We start from the raw sequence: 21,047 nt of genomic DNA, 5'->3' as shown, positions 1-21,047 counted from the left end.
GAGGCAGATTCCTCACTTTATAAACTGAGGCCTGCAGATGCTAAGGGCTTGCCCAAGGCTGAGATCATACCAAGCATCTGGAGTCTCAGTCTCGTGTCCTTTCAGGAGAAAGCCCACTGCGATACCCATGGTGATTCTCATTTCCCTATATTTGTGCTCACTTCCTCCCAAGCAGGCCACACGGGCTCAGCTAATCCCACCGCAGTTAGAGAAACATCTGAGTGTGTGCCCAACTTTTGTAGCTCTCAGAATAGCTTAGGTGAAAGTCATGGCTAATGTAATAGCTGCTGCCATGATAATAGTGTCCTTAAGCACCCCAGTTGAGAGCTATTTATTTTGCATAATATGATCTTGGCATACTAAATGCTCATTTGCAACCTTGTGTTGAGGACACTTTCCTTGTCTGTGGCATCACTGTCTGGGGGGATGAATTTTTTTCAGAAAGGTTTTGGTGTTTCCAAAGATACACTGCTGGACTTCTGAGTGGCCAGAGAATGCTAATGTTGGAAACAAAGGGAGAATGTGTGATCTGAGATTTCTTGCATGTCTTGTAAGTAATAAAAATAAATCATCACCTTTGATCTTTATAGTAATCTTACGAAGTTGGTAGAGCAGGTGTCATGGTCCCATTTTGCAGAAGTGGTCCTGAAGTCCAGCTTGGTTGCTATGGTAACCTAAACCTGGCTACACAAATCTTTCCCCTGTGGTGCTTATCAAAGCTCACTTTTCATCAGAATGCCCCAGAAGTTTGTTACAAATACAGCTTTCCCAGTTCCATCCCAGACTTACTGAACGAGAGTTTCCAGGATATATATTTCCAGGATATATATATATATATATAGTATGTGTATATTATATACTATATTATTACATATAGTATATATTATATATTACTATATGTATATAATATACATATATATAATATATATATTTGCCTGCCCTATCAACCTCATGAGATTATTAAGATCAGCTGATATCATTTTAATTTTGTTACTGAAAATGAAGGAATTAAGATACCACAGAATGGCAGCTGCCTAGAGCAACAATCTCGTAATCACACACTGGTGATCAGCACCATACCCCCCTTTAGAGGTGGGGTAGCAGTGGGGACATACAAGATGCAAGAGACTCAGACTCTTGCCTTCGGGAGTTTAGAAGGTAGTTTGTTGCTAAGTCAATGAATTCTTAATTTCTAGCATGCATCAGAATCATCTGAAGGGCTTTTTTAAACACAAATTCCTGGGCCCCAGCCCCAGAGTTTCAGCCTCAATAGGTCGAGAGGCAGAAGCCAAGAATCTGCATTTTTAACTAGCTCCCAGGTGATGTTGATGCTGCTGGTCCCAGGGCCACACGTTTTAGAACCACTAGCCTAGTCGTCATGTTAAATTTCATGGCAGTCTTAGGGTTTAAAAGAGATATTTCAGGGGTGCCTGGGTGGCTCAGTTAAGTGGCCACCTTTGGCTCAAGTCATGATGTCATGGTTCCTGGGTTCGAGTCCCACAGCCAGCTCTGCACTGACGGCACGGGTCCTGCTTTGGATCCTCTGTCTCCCTCCCTGCGCGCACGCACGCGCTCTCTCTCTCTCTCTCTCTCTCTCTCTCTCTTAAGAATAAATATTGAAAAATAAATAAAAGAGATATTTTGGAATATATGTGTAAAAGAAAATTAAAACAAAAGAAGACAAAATTACCTGTCGTGTTCTATTGCCTTTTCAGTGTCCTCCTCTTTCCCTTTCCCTGACCACACAATGTTTTGCATCCTGGCACCTCAGTCGCAGAAAGAAATCTTTCTGACCTCTGAAAAACAATGCCATTTGCCTACCACAAATGCACTGGCTAGCACCATTTCTAATGGAAACATTTGCTTCCTTCATGCCCTGCTTTCTCTAGAAATAGAAGAGCCCCCTGCTTTGGAGTCTAGAAGGAAGCAGCAGAGGGACCGGAAGGTCTCTTCCCCCCTGCATCAGGCAGTGCTTCTCAAAGTCTGACCCCCAGATGAACAGTAGCAGAATCACCTGGGGGTATTTATTAACAATGAAAATGCAGGCCGCCTGGGTGGCTCGGTCAGTTAAGCACCTGACTTCAGCTCAGGTCATGATCTTGTGGTTCCTGAGTTCGAGCCCCACTTCAGGCTCTCTACTGTCAGCACAGAGCCCGCTTCAGATCCTCTGTCCCCTTCTCTTTCCGCCCCTCTCCCGTTTGTGCTCTGTCTCTCTCAAAATAAATGAATAAATTAAAAAGAAAGAAAGAAAGAAAATGATGGGACTCACTGTAGACCTAGTGGATCAGAATTTCCAGAAGTGAGACAGAAAAGTGGGTGCATCAGGTACTTACGTGCTTCAGGTTATTGGTGTTTCTGGTACACACTAAAATGGGAGAACTCCTAGAAAAAGGATTTACTGAATGTTAGGTTTAGCCAGGGACCCTAAGGAAAGTCTCATTTCTCTTAATGGACCACCACTTCCCCTTTCCTGGACCTACATGTCCCACAGGAAACCTCATGACACTAAGAGAGACACTAGGCTCCTCCCTCCTTCCCCCTTCCACACGACCCGCCCCCACAAACAGTATGAATCCATTTGCCTAGAACATCTCTCAGGTTGCTTAAAGCACACACACCTAAGTCCCTGACAAATTCCACCCAGTGAAAAAAAAAGATTTGGTTTTTTTAAGATGCTTTTATTTTATTTTATGTTTATACCTTCTCTCTCTTTAAATTTTTATCTCCCCTGCTTCTTTATGACACATTCTGGAGATGTTTCAAAGCTATTTATATTGCATACTGACTTTAGTCTTTTTAATGTTCTGAGAAATGCCATAGCTTATATTGGAATGATGCACTAAGATACAAGAGAGAAGGCGGGGAGGGGGGGAACTGGTGAGGAGAATAACTGAGAGCAGCATTGATTAGAAAGATAGTCAGACATAAGGGCGGGAAGTCTCCTTCCACGGCACTGAAATACTGTCAGTTCATTACCTGGCACGCTCCTCTTCCTATCTTTCAAGAGTGGGGAAGACTCTAGAAGTTTGAGGATGAAATGCAATCCTTTCACTGTAAGTCTGCCAGTGTTTTTGCTTTGGGGTTCATTGTTGAGTTAGAACAAGTATATAGTTTATGTCTCCTGGCTAGTCACTGTATAACTTTTGTTTATTTTCATTACGGGCTTCTCAGTACAATTCCACATGCGGTGGATTAACTAATGAAGGTCAGAAAACACCACGGGGCGTACGTTGCTAGAACACAGAGACATAGAACCAAATAAGCGAGCCTTCTGGTCTTCTGTGGGGGAGGGGGTGCCCACCACGTGCAATTCATCAATGCTCAGCTTTAATGAGCTTCTAAATTCTGTTTCTCTTGCTCCCTCTCTTCAAGGGTGTGTGTGTGTAAGAGAGGCTATGCCTGAAAACAGCGTGCTCGCGGGACGCCTGGGTGGCTCAGTCAGTTGGGCATCCGAGTCTTTTTTTTTATGTTTATTATTTTTGAGAGAGAGACAGAGTGTAAGTGGGGGAGGGGCATAGCGAGAGAGGGAGACACAGAATCTGAAGCAGGCTCCAGGCTCCGAGCTGTCAGCACAGAGCCCGATGCGGGGCTCGAACTCGTGAACTGCAAGATCGTGACCTGAGCCGAAGTCAGGTGTTTGACTGAGCCACCCAGGCGCCCTGTGGGCATCCGACTCTTGATTTCAGCTCAGGTCATGATCTCGCAGTTCGTGGGATCGAGCCCCGCGTCGGGCTCTGCTCGGACTGTGCGGAACCTGCCTGGGATTCTCTCTCTCCCTGTGTCTCTGCCCCTACCCCACGCATGCGCATGCACTCTCTCTGTCTCCCTCAAAATAAATAAATAAAAGTTTTACAAATGTGTTTGCATTAGACATCGTAATCATGTTCTCAATTTATACAGCACAGTAACTTTTACAGTTCTGCAGAGGATCATATCCAGTGCTCTTTTTTTGCATTACTTTCCAGAATCATGCAAATGTTACTGACAACTAAATAAAATCTGTGAAAGGAACAAAAAGTCATCCCCACGAAACTTCCAAATAGAGCCAGACCTTTGGAAGGTGATTGCTTCCAACACGCGGTAGATGGACACCCAGAATCTTTCTTTGGCTACAAATGTGTCCTTTGATGTCCCTGCCACACCTGTCAACCCAGTGGTTGGAATAGAAGGAGCAACCCTTTGAGGCAACAGATTGGAGAACTCTGTCATGAGTTAAAGCTGTAACATACAGGCATTTGTTCAGTTAGCTATTACGTCACAAGGCCCTGAGGAAGTAGGACACAGGACAGGTTCAGCTTTGGTTTTGTTGGTGGTGGTGGTGGATGGAGGTCAGGAAAGGCCCGAAGCTGGGGAGCTGGGCACGCTGGCGTAGCAGCCTGACTTGGGCGAAGCGCTCTAGTGAGGCGCACTGAATAGCCAGGAGCTCACGTTAAGGTCCCAGGAGCCTGGCGACAGGGAGATCCGTATCTATTAGGATCACATTAGGCTGCAAGTAACCAAATCCTGACTCTTGGCAGTTTGAACACATAGGGCTTTCCACAACGTGTAACGGAAACCAACAAGTAGGTAGTTGTAGGCATTGCTTCCGCCGTTCACGAATGCCGTCAGAGACCTAAGTCCTTCCCTTCGGTTTCACCGTCCTTAGCATGCTGCCTTTCACCTTCATGGTTGTTACCTCATGGTCACAAGATGGCTGTGACATCAGTGCTCCCGAGAGGCAGGAAGATGAAGAAAGAGCGGTACAAATCACATCCATCACCTTTTATCAGGAAAACAAAACCTTTGCCAGTTTCCCCAATAGGCTCCCATTTAAGTCTCCTTGGCTGGCACTATCTTACGCGCCCCACCCACTCGACACCAGTTGCAAGGGAGACTAGGAAAGAGAGTATTTAGCTGGGCACGCTGCCACCTTAAACAAAACCGGGATTATGTTAGCAAAGAAGAGGGAAATTGATCTTGGGTAGACAACAAACAGTGCCTGCCAAAGACCAAAGGGGAGCTTTGGCCACTCATTCAGTTCAGCTAATACTCACCGGGCACCTACTGGGTGCCAACCACTGTGCCATGTGCTTTGACATCTGGCTTTTGCCTCAGGCTATCCAGAATTCAAAGAATGAAGCTTCTTCACTGGGGTAAATGACCAAAACTAGCGTCTAGCTGTGTGTCAGCTTTTATTTTGTTCCCGACCACCAAGCTGCCCTGAGCTTTGAGAACGTAGTTTCATCTAATCTTTCAGATACTTTGGGGGCAGAGATTCAAACATCGGCTCACCCGCCCCAGAGATGGACCTTCACAAACAAAGGCCTTTGAATTTTAGCTATCAGGGTCATTTTTTAAAACCGTGCATCAGAGTTATTTTATGCATGCAAATCCCTTTCTGCTTTTTAATTGGATTTGTGCCTGGATGTACTGCAAATTGCTTTTGAGGCTGGGCTGCGGAATAGATTCCAGCTACGGACAGCAGTACAATGGCACGGGCGTCCTAGGTGCCAGCTCGCCTCTCCACCTGTATTCCCAGACAACCTCCAGTCTCATCCTAGGCTGCTGACTGGTCGGTACAGAGGACTTCTTATAACCCGAACGTGAGCTTCGAAGACCTCTGCCCCTCAAAAGAGAAAAGGCAAGATGGCCAAGAGCCCCAGAGTGGTTTCTACTGAGGGTTTCTTCCTGGGAATTCTCTCTCCAAGGAGAGATGAATGAGTGGCTCTCCGGAAAGGAAGGATCTTCGCTACTTTGATGCGGCTGGGGCCGGCCACAGAACGCCTGTAGTTTGAAACCCAAGTTCAGTGACATTTTGTTTTTAGGAAGAGCAGAATGGAAGAGGACTTTGGGGAAGTCTGGGAGTGGCCAGTAGGGCCACACTGTTGAGACTCTTCAAAATTAACCTTTCTGCAGGCTGGCAAAACTACCCACGCAATGTGAATAAGAAGAAACTTCTTGCCCGCAGATTTTTTTTTCCTTGGCCTGTCAGAGTGAAAGTCCCATTGATGTTGTTTCTTGGGGGCCTTCTGATGACCAGTGCATTCCATTCCCAGAGAAGGATAACACGTTCTGTGGTATTGCTTTATCTGGTCGGACCATTGTCACGCAGTTGACATCAGTGCCCTTTAGGTATGGTGCAAAAAATGGGCAGTTTTTTTTGTTTTTGTTTTTGTTTTTGTTTTGGTGGGTAGGAAAGGGAAGGTTTGTAGTTTATTTAGGCAGAACTAAGTGAGGTGTCCCAGGAGGAAGTCCAGAATAGACGAGGAAGAACAGGTGGCCACTGGACTCTGGAGAAAGGAACTGGAAAGTGGCAGTGTCTTCTAGATACTCAGAGACAGTAGCTGATAAATCTTAATCATCAAAGATTGCATGAAGAAATTTAAGGGGGGGATAAGGCTGATGGAAGGGCAGAACATCAGTGGATTAAACGCAAGGGTTCCTTCCTACTCCGTGCCATCTGGCACATCGCCGGTACTTGTGCTTACCCGTACCTGATATGAAACGCTGCCCACCACAACATCGTCACAGATCAGAGGCATTGGAACCGGTGGGTGGGAAGGGTGATAATAGCTTGCAGACTAGGGCAAGTCGAATAGGTATGGAAGGGACCTAGGAAGGAGAATAAAAGAAGCACTCAACCGCAGAAGCAGAAGGGAGAAGGGAAAACACAGGAAGAAGAGACGCCGCATATTAAAATAACAGCAACAAGGGCGCCTGGGGGGCTCAATCGGTTAAGCATCCAACTCTTGGTTTCGGCTCAGGTCACGAGCTCACAGCTTCATGAGTTCAAGCCCTCGTCGGGATCCAAGCTGACAGTGTGGAGCCTGCTTAGGATTCTCTCTCCCTCTCTCTCTGCCCCTCCCCCGCTCACGCTGTCTCTTTCTAAGTAAATAAAGGTGACAATAATAATTACATTAGCTAACACTTGGACAAGGCCTACTATGTGCCAAGCTCTGTTGGAAGCACCTCACACGCATGAACTCATTTAATTTTCATAGTAATCCTGTGAAGTAAATGTATTATTGTTAGCCCATTTTACACACTAAGAAACTGAGGTACAGAGTTTATGTCAAAATTGGATATCTGTAAAGAAGGGACAAGCAATGAAGAACCTGTGTCCTGACACCGTTCGATCTCTAAACTTTTCAGTTACTTAAGCCAATAATGCCTTCTTTAAAGTAGTTTCAGTCAGGTTTCTGCCCCTGGCACCCCAAAGAGACCTTACTAACAATTGAAGAAACAATAACATCTGTTGGCTGCATGTCATGGACAAGGCACTGGGTTAAGGGCTTCATATACGTTATTTTATTTAATCCCGACAACCCAATGGGTTAATAATACTGTTAATATTACCCCTATTTTGACAATTTCAAAACTGAGCACAGAGACCTTAAATAACTTACCCAGTGTTGCGCAGCTAATAGGTAGCAGAGCTGAGAAATAAATCCCTACAGTCTGATTCTAGACTCTGTGCTCGTAAGCTCTGGTGGGCAAATAGACACAGAGAAGAAGAGAATGTCACCACTCAGCAGTGAACAGCAGAAACCGAAGGCAGCCACATTCCAAGTGTTCCCTTTAATGAGTAACCTGATAAAGGTAGAGCCACCTGCTCATATTTCCAAGAAATCAGCTGTGACATGAGGCTCCTTAATCTTGGGAAACTGTTATTTCTGATGCCTTTCAGCCTTGACTCTCCAGTGAGGAGTAACTTAGCACTAACAGAAGAGAGTTCGGGGATCTCCTGTGCCCAAGAGACTTCCTTCCAAACAGGAAAAGGAAGAGGCTGCGTTGAAGGCATCTTTCTAGGTGGCTATGGCTGGGAATACTTTCTCGAACAGGAGACCAAGTAGCATCAGACCCTGGGAAGCACCAGACTAATAAGATTCGCAAAGCCAGCACCAATTGAGCAAAGCCGAGTTCTGCTCTTACATGCCTGCAGCCTCTCCCTGTGATGGAGCTTGGCATCATCCTTATGGCTTTCACTCAGTCCCCGTGGGCATTCTTTCTTCTCCAAGGGCCCTACAAACAAATGAGTTGCTGTAGCTTCACTGCCAAAGAAGGAATTGCGTGTATGTTTTTCGTGTTGATGTTGTTTGATGTTTAAGGTACACACAAGCCTGTCTTCTGAGAACAAATATTGGCCGAAAAATGATAGCCTATTCAACTGGCATTCAAACAGTTAAAGATTATGAATGGCTTTCATTGTTTTTATAACTATTAGGAGGCTCCCTTGATAATTCCCAGTTGATTTATATCTTGGTCTCTATTTCTGCATAGCCACCATAAAAAAATGCTATGTTAAATAATTTCATATTAAAAACAAAACCGGAACTTAATCTTCACTTAAGAGGCAAACAATAATTTTTATCAGCCTTTGCAAATGGGCCTTGCTGCCCATTCATTAAATGTCTATAAATGTTTGCTAGTTCTTAGAGGTTGAATGATTAAAAGGATAGGAGAGACATGAATTTTAAAAAATCAATCACTGTTTGTAGCTCTATTCCCAAATATATCCTGCATGGCACAGTAGATCTTCTCCATGAGACTGGTTAATAACAAGCATTCTGCATATTTTATAATTATGTGCACTGCCAGCAGAGTGTAGTCGGATTTATTGTACATCTGAGTCCCCGGAATCAGAGTCGTGCCTCACAGCACCTATCATAACAAATGGCATGGAGGGGTTCTTTATATCACAGGATGCTGAGTTGGATATTTAAATAGCATACCCAGGAAGTGTTCTGAGTTATGGTCACCCTGCAAGAAGGGGCACCACCCAAAGTACACCATGATTTAAGTGTCATGGCCCATAGCTGGAGCCAAACGCTCACTGAGTCAGAATGAGGATCTATAAGAAAGCGAATGAATAATTGCTCCAATAAAACCCAAGTCGACTGGGAGCAGATTGATCAGAAACATTTATTAGTTCTGATTGGGGTTTTGGCACACTCCCATTTGTAGACGTAAGAAGCAAATGACGCAAAGATACACGCAAGGCTCAGAGTACAATTGTTTTCAATGAAGGACATATTTGGTGGAAGCGTGAGAGGGGGTCCAATCTCCTGAACCTCTTTTCTATCTCCATCCTTAAAGTTTTTGGAATGTGTCACTAAAATAAATGATATGTGGGAAGAGAGTCTGGCTTTGTCTGGCGGAAAAGGTATTCTGTGAGTGGAACAGTATTTCTCCACTCCTACTTCGAATGAAGGGAGAATGATCTTTGGTTTTCCATGATATATTTGGGGAGTTTGGGGAACAAGTTTTGATTTAATGTGTGCAAAATAATTGCAAATGCTACCTTGACTTTTTATATTACTTTTGCTTGTCAACCTGCTGTTCTCAGATAATGTTTTTGGATCTGACTGCTAAGACTGGTATGCTTCACTCTATTTGGGCAGGCTTTGGAGAAGTGGGGCGACTTATGCAAAGTCCCACAACTAGACCAACAGAAGAGAGGGACTAGATTGCAGGTCTCCTGACTTCCGGCCCAATGTTCTTACTACTGAACTATGCTATCTATAGCCTACGCTTCCCCTAGTTCATTTACTTTGAGAAAAGTATGTAAACGAATGGCCAGGATGTTGTTTTCTTACCCCATTGCTCATGAATCAAACTGGTTGACCTCCCCCCCCCCCCCCCCGCCGTTACCAGCACCCATTTAAAAACCTATGTCTCCTGCTACTATTCAAGAGGCTGAAATATCAAGATCATCTAACTGGGACTTGAGATAAATTACACCATGTTCCCTCAGAAATTACTTTGACACAAATAATTACTCCAATAATAAACAGTGGAAAATACAGTGTTAAGTACGATCAGCAAATCTAAATGGCCTTAATCGGCATTACTAATTTTTGCACACAAATAAATAATTATACTACTTTCCTTCCAAACTTCAATTTAAACGTGCAAAGACCACTTAGTCCACTGAAGCAGAAAGCGGAAGCCTTTACCAAAGTTGACAGCCCACATGGTAACGTGTAGCCTACTATACATACCTTAAACCCATCTTTATACTGTCCATGGTAACGATTAGCACAAAGCTTTACATGTAGTAGGGTTTTCACCAGAGCTTGTTAAACGAACAGCTGCTCGTGACCGGTCTCGAATTTCCATATTACTGTTTATTCCATGAGAGTAAAATGCCTGATTTCACCTTATGTTGTGATATCTAAGTCCTTATGTAGCTTAGTTTATTAAAGGGATCCAAGCCTGCCTCTCCCAAAACATACCAATTACGGAAAAGACCCTAAGATGCCGTCCCCTATAACCTTGCTGCTTAAAGTGTGGTTCATGGGCCAGAAGCATCAGCATCCCCTGGGAGCTTGTCCAAAATGCAGACTCTCAGGCCCCACGGCAGACCCCTGGAATCAGAATCCACATTCCCGAGATCCCCATGTGATTCACGCGCACATAAGAGTTTGGGAAGCACTGTGCTGTGGGAACAGTTATTCCTGTCACCAGGCACCGATAGTCACCCTGCAGACTCCAGTCCACAAACACGCTGTGAGCCCCTGTGGGTCTGTTAGGTACTGTAGAAAATACAGGAAAGGAAAAGACATGGTTTTTTATTTTGTTTTTTTTTTTGTTTTTTTTGTTTTTTTTTGTTTTTTTACCTAGGACAACATATAATCTAGTCCTAAATTGTATGCTTTATGCTGCAATAACGCAACCATGAGGAAGATCAGGCGGGTTGGGTTATCCAGGAAAGGCTTTGTAGAAACGGAGTTATTCACAGGCTACCAATCAGTGTCTGGGGAAGTAGCGAAAACCGGTAACCATAGCTAATGTTTACCAAGTGCTTCCGTTTGTCAAGGCCCTAGGTTTCAGTTTTTAATATATTATGCCATTTACTCCTCACATTAACTCAATGAGCCAGGTATAGTGTAGTGGCTAAGTGTGCCAGCTCTGGAATCAGATGGTCTGGGTTTAATCCTGTCTTCACTATTTACTAGCTGTGTGATAATGTAGAAGATATTTAAACTCTCAGTGCCTCAGTTTCCTCCTCTATAAAATGGAAATAATGGCACCTACCTCAGGGGACAGCTACCCGTGAGAATTAAAGGGGTTGAAATGGATGAACACTGAGAACAATGTCCAGCACATAATAGCCATCTAATAAATACCAGATATTACTATTTTCATTTTATGAATGGGGACAGTGATGCACAGAGAAGTTGAATAGCTTTTCCAAAGTCACACAGTTTATAGGTGGTAGAGTTGCAACTTGAACACTGCTTTGGGTGACTACAGAGCCCACCTTTTTTCTTTTTTTTTTTTTTTGAGAGAGATAGAGAGAAAGAGAGAGAGAATCCCAAGCAGGCACCATGCTGACAGCATGGAGCCTGATGCTGGCCTCAAACCCACAAACTGTGATATCATGACCTGAGCCGAAACCAAGAGACAGATGCTCAACCGACTGAGCCACCCAGATGCCCCCAGAGCCCACACTCTTAAATCTGTTACATAACTTAAAATGTGCCTGAGGTTGGAGAAGGAGAAGACAGTTCTAAATCTAAACTTCTCAAATTACTGTGAGCCCAATCCTACTGTGGATGCTGGGCCCACACAAGAATTAGCTGAAAATGTTTGTGGTAATGTCTTCATATACGATTTCAAGCAGATTTCACTGTTTGAAACAAAGTTCATAAAAACTTTTGTCTTTCAAGGAGTGGGTATAGCTTTACCAAACAATTCTCATTCTTCTGCCTGGATAACTTCATGGCCAGTGGCAGGGACATCCGAGAAACTTTACAAGAGTAAGGGGCTCAGGTTGTTCCCAAGACCTAGAATAAAGGTATCTTCCCCTGGTGAGCCTGTTACATAATAAATGGAGCTTCTGGGCAAACCACACCTTTAAAAGACAGACCTGAGGGGCACCTGAGTGGCTCAGTCAATTAAGCGTCCGACTTCGGCTCAGGTCTGATCTTACCGTTCGTGAGTTTGAGCCCCACATCAGGCACTGTGCTGATAGCTCGGAGCCTGGAGCCTGGTTCGGATTCTGTGTCTCCCTCTCTCTGACCCTTTCCTGGTCACATTCTGTGTGTGTGTCTCTCTCAAAAATAAATAAACCTTAAAAAAATTTAAAAGACTGCCCTGAAAATTTTTAGGATAGCTTGGAATCATATTTCAGTCATGGAATCTGATGTCACTGGATCAGAGAGTAGATTTTAGTTCTTTTTAGACTCAGGTTCTTGTTCAGATAAGATGAATTCGGTGTTAAAATTTTGGCTGAGCTCTCTTCTGTGTAATCTTGAGACTGTCAGTATCCTTTTCTGGACCTCGCTTTCCAAGTCTATAAAGTAAGACTGATTGGATGATCTTTAAAGGTCTTTCCAACCCCAATATATTCTTTACGGTTTTGAAAGCATCTTTCATTCACACCAGTTTTCTCCTCCCAGGTCTCTAATGAGGTAGGAAGAGCACGGATTTTGAAACAAGACAGACCTGGGGATTGCCTCCTTGCTCCCAGCAGAAGCTGGATGATCTTGGCCCAAACATGCCCTTCTTTGGGCCTTAATTTCCTCTTAGAGATTATAATGTTCCCATCCCCCAGGTTGCCGGTGGTTTTGTGTAGTAGAAGGCACTCAGAGTACTGCTGGAAGTCTCCTCCTGACATTCTGAGGATCATTATATGGACCTATTGCTCTATCCACACTGAGCAACTTTCGTATGCTAACATAAGTCAAGGGTAACCTGAGCCCATGTATTCTCCTAATATGGAAATCATTCGCTATTCGCGCAGTTTCCAATGAGGGGTTTAATCTCTTGATAAGGTCAGAGAAAGTCTGGGGAAGCAGCTATTTCAAAGGTCATGGCTTTCCCCTTGGCGATTTCATCCTCTGAGCCCTGAAAGGGCAAGTGTCCGCCATTACGCTCCTACAACAGAGTTTGTTTCCTATGGCTGGGTGCCCGGGGAGTGTTCCAAATCCAAGTTTTGGAGCATAACATTTCTACCGCCAAGCCCTTCACCATTTCTCACCTTTGAAGGGTCTCCTATAACTTCAAGGACCACTGCAAAATTTCTTAAAAGTCAAACTAATTTTAGCGTATTTAGATTTTATTCAAGTATGCTCTGTGGCACTTTGCGGGAAGGGTAGGCTGTGGGATCTACCAAGGGTGTGTCCAGGCTCCTGATCAATCACAGAGGGAAGCAGAACTACTCAGCAGTGGGCAGAATGTAAGTTTGACCAACCAAACAAGTCATGAAAGCACTCCTTTGCTTTCAGAGGCGTGCTTTGGTCCCAGTAGGAAGGTTTAGTTCTCCTTAGTCGGAGGGAGATAGTTCTCTCTATCCAGATAAATGAAAGGACACTTCCAAGGAATATTTGTTGCCTTGGTTTGGGTGACAATGGGCTGGATTCAGGAAGAGATGTTAAGGTGAATGAAGTGCATGATTCACCCAGGGGGATATCTGCTGGCAGTGGTCTGTCATCATTTTGAGACTTACATGCTTCACCATTTAAACATTCTAAGGAAATGTGTATCTGGGAAGGCACTGTGGTTAAAAGGTCCATTCGTTTCCGTGAAGTTCTGTCTATGCTTCATGCTTTTCGTTGTCACTGATTTCAGGCAGGGTCAGTACTGGTCTAGTGCCACTCTTCACAATAATGCCACGTTCTTTGATCCCACAATCTCACCCCCTCTACCCTGCTGTCTGAGTTCCATGTCCCGGGAACATCCTGGCTTGCTTCAGGCATTCCTCTGTGGGGAGAATCTCCCATGACCCAAAGGCTCCAGTTTTAGTGCTAAGCCCAAGGAGAATCCAGTGAAGGCATACAATGTGTCTGCCCTAATTTCAGGTTCCAAAATAACATTCAGCTATCTTTTTATAGTAAAATCTCAATCATTCAGAGTCTGATGGGTCAGAATCTTCAAATAGCCAGAATTTCTACCCAGAGTTTTTAGGAAAGAAAGAAGCGATTTTAAAGAGAGAGAGAGAGAGCAGGTGATATCAGAGATTTAGTAAAAGTGGCAATTTCCTGCACCAGGGTCAGTACACATTTGGCCCACTATAGAAGTCCACTTTCGACTTCTATAGTCCTGGGCAATGAACACGTACATTCAGACCGAGGGCCCTGAGGTATTGCAAGATCCTTGGGCACCAAGGATTCCACAATATTCACTTGGTTATATTTGTTGAGGAAGAACAGTGGACTTGTGTGCATTAGAGATATTTTCTGTAGCATTTCAATAACGCCAACACAAGGACTTTCTGTCAAGCACTCGGATACCCAGAAAATTCCATACACGTTACTGGAAGGCACTTTCCCCCTCTTCCTGGCTTTCCCATCCTCTGAGCATGCCACATTCCCCTCCGGCCCTTAGTGTGTGCATCCATGAAATAAAAACATTAAAGTAGATGATATCTAAGGTCCCTTTCCATTCTGACATTCTATGATTATTTTATCTCTAGGATCTCTTAACATGGCTTCTACGTCTCTGGCACTGTGCGTAATTCTAGCAGGGCCTGCCTCGAAGGAAAACAGTTCCTCTGAGTCTCCCCCTGTCATTCAATGCCTTTGAAGTACCAAAGGCCAGGGACACAGTCTCGGGACTATTAGCCCACATTGACTAGGGGCAGAGGTTTTGCTGATCCCATCTGTGAAGGCTAGCAGGGCCCTTTTGGTGACAACCCTCAAGAAGGCCAATGAGGCCAACTCCCACGTAAGAGCACAAGTCCCTCTGACAAGCATGGAATTATTAAATAAAGAATTAAATGAAAGAAAGTTTTGGCAACTGCTTCCAAGAGGGTTTTGCTGGCCTGGAGCTAGTTTGAAATTAAGTTTGCATTATTAATTGAAAGGCAAGAAGAGAGTCTTGGAATAAATCAGATAAAATAAATAAAATGATGATTTTACTTACTGTCAATAATGCCACAGGCAGTCTTGGGATTTGGTGGCAGTCTTAACAAAAATGCCTTATCTTCTTAAGACTTTTTTCTGCCAGCTCTCAGCAGGTCCAAATGTATTTCCGGTCCTTCTTCCCCTAAACGGTGATCATATAAAGCTTCAATGACAGAAAGAAAAAAAAAAAACTTGAAATTTCTACAATGATAAATATTTCTGAGGCCATAACTCATCCCTCGGGCAAATCTAGTACCTGGATACTTCTTCCCATAAGAAGAACTTGCTCTAGAAGCTTGCCTGAGCCACAGTCCTCAAACGTGGGACTTAGGCTTCTAGGAGTCTAAGAGAAACTTACTTTCAAACTGAGCTTATCCCAGATGATCTGATTTTGAACCCACGCCCACCCAAAGTTTACCGCTGGAGGGTGACTGGTTCCACTTACTAAGGGGCGCGATGCCAAAACTTGGGAACTAACAGAACCAAGCAAAAAATAAACAAGACTTCAGAAGACATGTCTCCTGTATTCCCCATGCCTAATTATAGGAGTTGGTTATCCTCAATGCCAATACTGCTCTTGAGTTTGTCCATTAGCATCCATTTTTCTTTATTACTTTTCTTCCCAATATATCAAACGTCCTCTGTTTACTTTCCATTCATCCTTCAAGACTGACAGCCGCTCCCTCTGCACTAGGGAAGATTTGGGGGAGTGCAGTTCTACAGAGGTGAATATTTTGTAGAAGTCTGGGAGCTGAGCACGGAGACAGTCATGCGTACAAACTGCACAAGAGATAAGCATAAGAAAGTGGGGCCGTTTCACATTTCTAATAGCACCAGGCCTTTGTATTTAAATTCATTCCCATATCCAGTTATACGGACACATATTCAGTTATAAAGTACGAAAAAGATTCTAGAATTAACTACCAGTGAATTTGAGTGTAGCCACTATTCGGTACTATTCACGCCTTGGATTCCGTGTCCCTATTGCAAATAACCCAGCAGGTCGACAGAATGGCTGGAGATGGGAGGCCAGGGGAAGCAGGGTTGGGTAGATTAAACGGTCTATTGAGACCTCCACTTGCTCTATCATTCTGTTAGGAGTCATTGATGTTAATGCTCTTGGACTATTCTGTATGAATAAGGCAAATTGTAATAGACCCACAAATTGATCATTCAACAATCTGAGGCCTGTTTTGAAAGATGGTGCTTAAGGTCTTTTTTTTTATTCATCCCTTGGGTATGTGGATAATTCAAAGGCAAGCACTAGACATATCTGTTGAGTATGTCTGAATAATTGGCCAGTTTGATCTTTAATATTATACAGTTACTACTCTAGCTGTATCTAAGGCTTTATGTTTCCCTTTATGTCACCAGATCACAAATCGCTATCACATCATACATCAAGTACAAGGCTCAGAGAACAGAACGAGTGACGATTAAGACTGTGTACCAGACACGCTCTTCTCTAGTAGGAAGGAAAGGAGTAAACTAACATTTAGTGAGCACCTACTGTGTGTCAGACACTGTGCTAAGAAAGTTCACACACATCATCTAAAGCATGTTCTGTATTGGAAGCAGGGTTGCTCTATTCAAAGAATAGATGGTGCTTGAGAGTGGAGCAAGAGGAGGTATTGCATTTGGGACTCAATAAATCCAACAACAAAATACTGATCCAAGAAGTAGCAGCAGAGTACCAGAGGAATTTGCCTGTCAGAGAGATCCCAACATCCTTGGCCGACCGAAGCTAGGATATCAAGAGGCTCGGGGAAAGATGCGTACCTTTTGAGATGACCACACTCCAAGCAAGTTACATTGAGCTTGCTTGGCTCTCCAGAGCTGCGAGGCCTGGGGGTGGACCCGCACCCCTGTGCTCACCCAGCCGCGCCCACATATCTGCCACCTCCAGATAACCCTCTCTCTGGCCCTGGGACACAGGCTGATCACACACCATTTCCTGAAAAGAATTCTCCTGTGTCTTTCTCCAGGGACTTTGGCAGAAGGCTGGGGAGGATGCTTTGTGTGTCCTTTGGCTTTCAAGTGAGGAGCTAATGCCCAAAGCTCGGAGCCAGGGGGGAGGTTTGTCCAAATGCCTGACCTAGAAGGGCCATAACTTCACTTCTTTTCTAATTAGGATAATTAACCTCCCCTGCTCGTTCATTCTATTCCAATCCAGAAAGCTTAAATTAAAATGGCACAGGGGACTGTCGGGCTCTAGGGACAGGAAACCATTTACAAGCCTTTCATCTCCAAGCAGCTGCCATCAAGGCAAAGTCAGGACAAAGTCCTCCTAGCATCCTCACCCTGGAAACAACCTTGGATGCCTTTAGGACTGCTTTCAGAGTTTTCATCAACGTAAACATCCCATCAGCTATCAAATTTTGCCGAGCTCCGTAGAACTGGCTGACTAAGTTGCTGACTAAGTTGGAATCGGGGCTGTGGGGATTGCTCATAGTAGGTAGCATATCTCTTTGTATTGTTGCCTGGACTTTGTGGTGGGTTCAAGGAGACCAAAAACGGATGCCTTCAAGTGGGTGGCATTTGATGTGGGATTTATGGCATTTGTTCTTTGGCAACAACCGCTGGAGGCAAAACTTCAGGAGCATTTCCTAAACTGGAATCCAATAGCAGCATTATCACATGGGACAGAGACACAACTGAGGGGGAACAACGCTGCAGTTCTCCGTCTAGTAGCGTTAATTCCCCATACCTCACCTCTGAGCGGCTTCGAGAGTTCCTCATCAAGTATCTACAGCTTCCGTGCTGCCTAGGCAGATAGCCCTGGGTATAGTCCTCTGGGTCTTTTGTTCCTCGTTACTACACGACTCAGTCCAAGGTCTCCCCTACATGCAGCCCTTCACGCCTGTAAGGGAAGCCACTGTGTTCTATAGTCTTTCTGCCCAGAGCTCTCTGGCTGCAGCCTGTTGTGAGCCTCCATGGCTGATGGGAAAGGCAAGATGACAGAGTAATAGATGAGGTTAGGCTGCCCATTTGGACTGAGTAGTAAAGAGTTCTTTCCAGCCTGGCAATGCTAAGATTTTCCCCGGGTCTACCTTGGTTGGAACCTTGAAATATCCCCCGTAGATGAAGACCCTGACTTGCTACTCAGTATATCATAGAGCCATCGGCATAAATGTCAAGAGACTTGTCCTGGGCCTAGGTTGAACAATTGAGTCACCCTCCAGCCTTTGCCAGTTCGTGCTCTGGTCCCCTCCTAGCCCTACACTTCCCACCCATAACCTCTACCAAAGCCTAGGCTGTCCTTCCTTCTGAATCACCCATCTGTGTTAATCAGCCGAAGTGAGGTTCTCAGTAGATATATAATAATGACCAGACTAGCGCTTCTTACATTCTGATGTGCTTACAGATCACCTGGGGACTTGTCAAAAGGCAGATTCTAATTCATTTAAGTCTGGGGTGGGGCCCGAGAGTCTGCATTTTTAACAAGCAGCCTCGGTGATGCCAAGAACTGGTCCATGAACCATACTTTAAGTAGCAAAGATGTCAGTACAACATGTTTAGGGCCTTCTATCATTGATATGCCGATCTAGGGGCCGTACTTTACACAGCGAGAACATAGAACATCTTCTGAATGAGTTTAACCCAACTGCACCGCTTGGAGTAAGAGATAGTGACCTCTCTTCTTGGCAGTTCACGATAGCATCCTTTCATATGAAGGCTAAAACAACACTTTAGTGTAACCAGAGCTGTGCAGAGGGCGTGGCAAATGTGGACCTTGGCATAGGCTATCATTCTTGGGACCTGGGTTACGTGAATAAGCCTTTCTGGGCACCTGCCCTGCTTCCTGAAGCCAATCATGCAGGCCAAACTCATTTTGGGTCCAACCACTCCATTTATTGCATCTCCTTTCACAGTGGCTCCGGATGGCTGCTGCTGCCACATCACTCATGCTGTGATCTGCATCAGTGGCTAAGACAACGGAAGCAGCTACATCATCCAAGGCACAATCCATTTATTTCATGCTGAAAAAACAATCTTCTCTCCAAGTGGGGCCCGCTAAGCTGGGCAGTTGCCACAGCTTCGAGTTTATGGGAAATATGCCTTTTGCACCATTTAGTTCCTCAGTGGAGAGCAATGTACCCCTTGAGGAGGCCCCAGATGTCATTACTTCATTGATACTGGGCTGGACAGAGCAAGCCCACTTCTCCTCTAAAGCACAAGGTGTATAACTCCTGGAGTTGTCAAAACATAAATTTGCTGGAGAAATTCACTGCCTTGTTTCTTTCCTAAACTAATTCCTGAATCCTTTCCTCTTTAGCATCGCTGCTGATTAGGTTCTTTACTCAAAATAAACCTTGAAGAACATTGTATTTGGTTTAGGGGATGCTCTATTACACTGATATTTGCAGAGCTAAACACTGCAGATGGGAAGATTTCCCTAAGAAGATTCCAGAGCATTGTGATTATGTGGTTTTGATCCAAAATATAAACATGTTTTATGGCCTAAGGGGCTTGTCAAGCAATGTTTTAAAACACACTGGCAAATTTAAGATGGTTTTAAAAGTAGGCTTATTTGAGGATCCCAAATGGTCCCAAACCTATACTCCCCGGTAGCCGCTTGGGAACAGGTCTTGCTGGACTGACCCATTGCTGGCTCTGGTAGGGTCTCCAAGCCAAAGAAATATTCACCATTAACTGTTTTCCTCTTGTCCACTGGCCCTGCCCCCCTATGCCAGTTACTTGCCTCTCCTGGAGGACTTAATAAATACTTTCATCCGCATAGGACCCTACAACTCCACCTCTCCTTCAAAATGACACATAGAGACCTAATACACTGGCCACTGGGCTCAAATTTGCAGCCAAGAGGAACTCACTTAGCCATTTTGTTAAGTTCTGTCACTGAGCACTTTGCCTCAGTGAGCACAGAAGCTTTTTGGGCATGGTTGACTAGTCCCTCCTCTAACCCAATCATTATGATGACTAGCTACATGGTTCCTAATTAGATTCATTTTATTCAAATAAATTCCTAGCCAGCGCAGTTTCCCAGCAGTCCATCACTAGAGTCGGCATCTTAACTGTAAGTGATTCAGGGTTCTCCCTCCGTAAGCCTTCCAGATTCTAGCTTGCTGAAGCACTCCTAAATTCGGTCATAGCCATGTGGTTGTTTGTCATTTGCGACTCATTAGCTCAGTTTGGTAGGTCCCCCGGCTAAATGAAGCCAAGGCCATGACTTTGATGGTTGCTAGGGACAATTAGCCTCCCTCTAGTGCACAGGTCTATACTTTTTCCTCCATGTTGGCCAGCCAACCTTCTTAGTAATATGTGCCATTTGTGGCACAAGAGGCTGGGCCTAATGGTGGGGCTGGCTTTGTTTGCACCTCTTCACTTCACACCCGCAGCTTGAGTGAACGTGTTCATTTCTAAGTGAAACACTCATTAGGAACAATGAGGGTAAGTGAACAGAAATTTTTATAAAGATGTTTTCTCACTGTCCCTCTTTCAGATTATCTTTCCTTTTCTCTAAGTCCTAGCCTGCATTTGCCTATTAGCAAAATAGAATGATCCTTTTTATTATTATTATTTGAGAGAAAGAGAACACAAGCAGGGGAGAGGGGCAGAAGGAGAGAGAATCTTAAGCAGGCTCCATGCTCAGTGTGGAGTTTGATGTGGGACTTGGTCTTACAAACCCGGGATCATGACCTGAGCCAAAATCAAGAGTTGGATGCTCCACCGAGTGAGCCACCCAGGCGCCCCAGAACAGAATGTTCTTGATCCACTCTCCAAATTCTGTCTGACAGTACCTATTTATATAGTCCTTAAGGGACCCCTCAAAATAGAATATTGAAGAAACTGAGTCCCAGAATGGGAAAGGAACAACCACAAGTTCACCCAGTTTAATGAACCTCTCAAGACTTTCTTAGAAGGAAAATCCTAGATTGCAAGGAAGTAGAGACACGTATAATACCTCCTCTGAAATGTATCCTAGGAGCAAAGAAAAACATTTGAAGATTTTTGAAAATGAGCATGGCTGTTCCACAATCAAAAGAATGAGAACGTTAAAGCCAGTCTTAGCGAACAGCTTGGCTGGAAGGGGAAGGACTGTTGCCACAGCCCAAGCAACTACCAGTAATAACTTCACAATAGCTGGCCATCATGGGAATGTAAAGAAAGGCAAAGACACAGAAAGGATGAATTAATTTGACTTCATGTTTGCTCAGGGCAATGGAAGAACCAAAGATAACGCTCAGATTTGCTAACTAG

The 21,047-nt window shown here is 44.4% G+C and overlaps 1 protein-coding gene and 1 long non-coding RNA gene across 8 annotated transcripts in view; one reads left to right on the top strand and one right to left on the bottom strand.

The window, feature by feature from the left end:
• Window positions 1–21,047, top strand: part of GRIA3 (glutamate ionotropic receptor AMPA type subunit 3) — a 267,210-nt gene that overhangs the window by 99,851 nt on the left and 146,312 nt on the right. The window lies entirely within an intron of this gene.
• Window positions 1–21,047, bottom strand: part of LOC145714004 (uncharacterized) — a 162,304-nt gene that overhangs the window by 2,596 nt on the left and 138,661 nt on the right. The window contains exons 3-4 of one of the 2 annotated variants that reach the window (XR_014136765.1): window positions 14,848–14,991; window positions 6,474–6,591 (exon numbers count right to left, since the gene is read on the bottom strand). This is a non-coding gene — a long non-coding RNA (uncharacterized LOC145714004). The remainder of the gene's footprint in view (window positions 1–6,473; window positions 6,592–14,847; window positions 14,992–21,047) is intronic. The other variant, XR_014136766.1, reaches the window with a different exon arrangement.

The sequence above is a fragment of the Panthera onca genome, chromosome X, assembly GCF_046562875.1.
Source record: "Panthera onca isolate mPanOnc1 chromosome X, mPanOnc1 haplotype 2, whole genome shotgun sequence".
NCBI classification, from domain to species: Eukaryota; Metazoa; Chordata; class Mammalia; order Carnivora; family Felidae; genus Panthera; species Panthera onca.
This window is presented reverse-complemented; position numbering and strand designations above follow the sequence as displayed.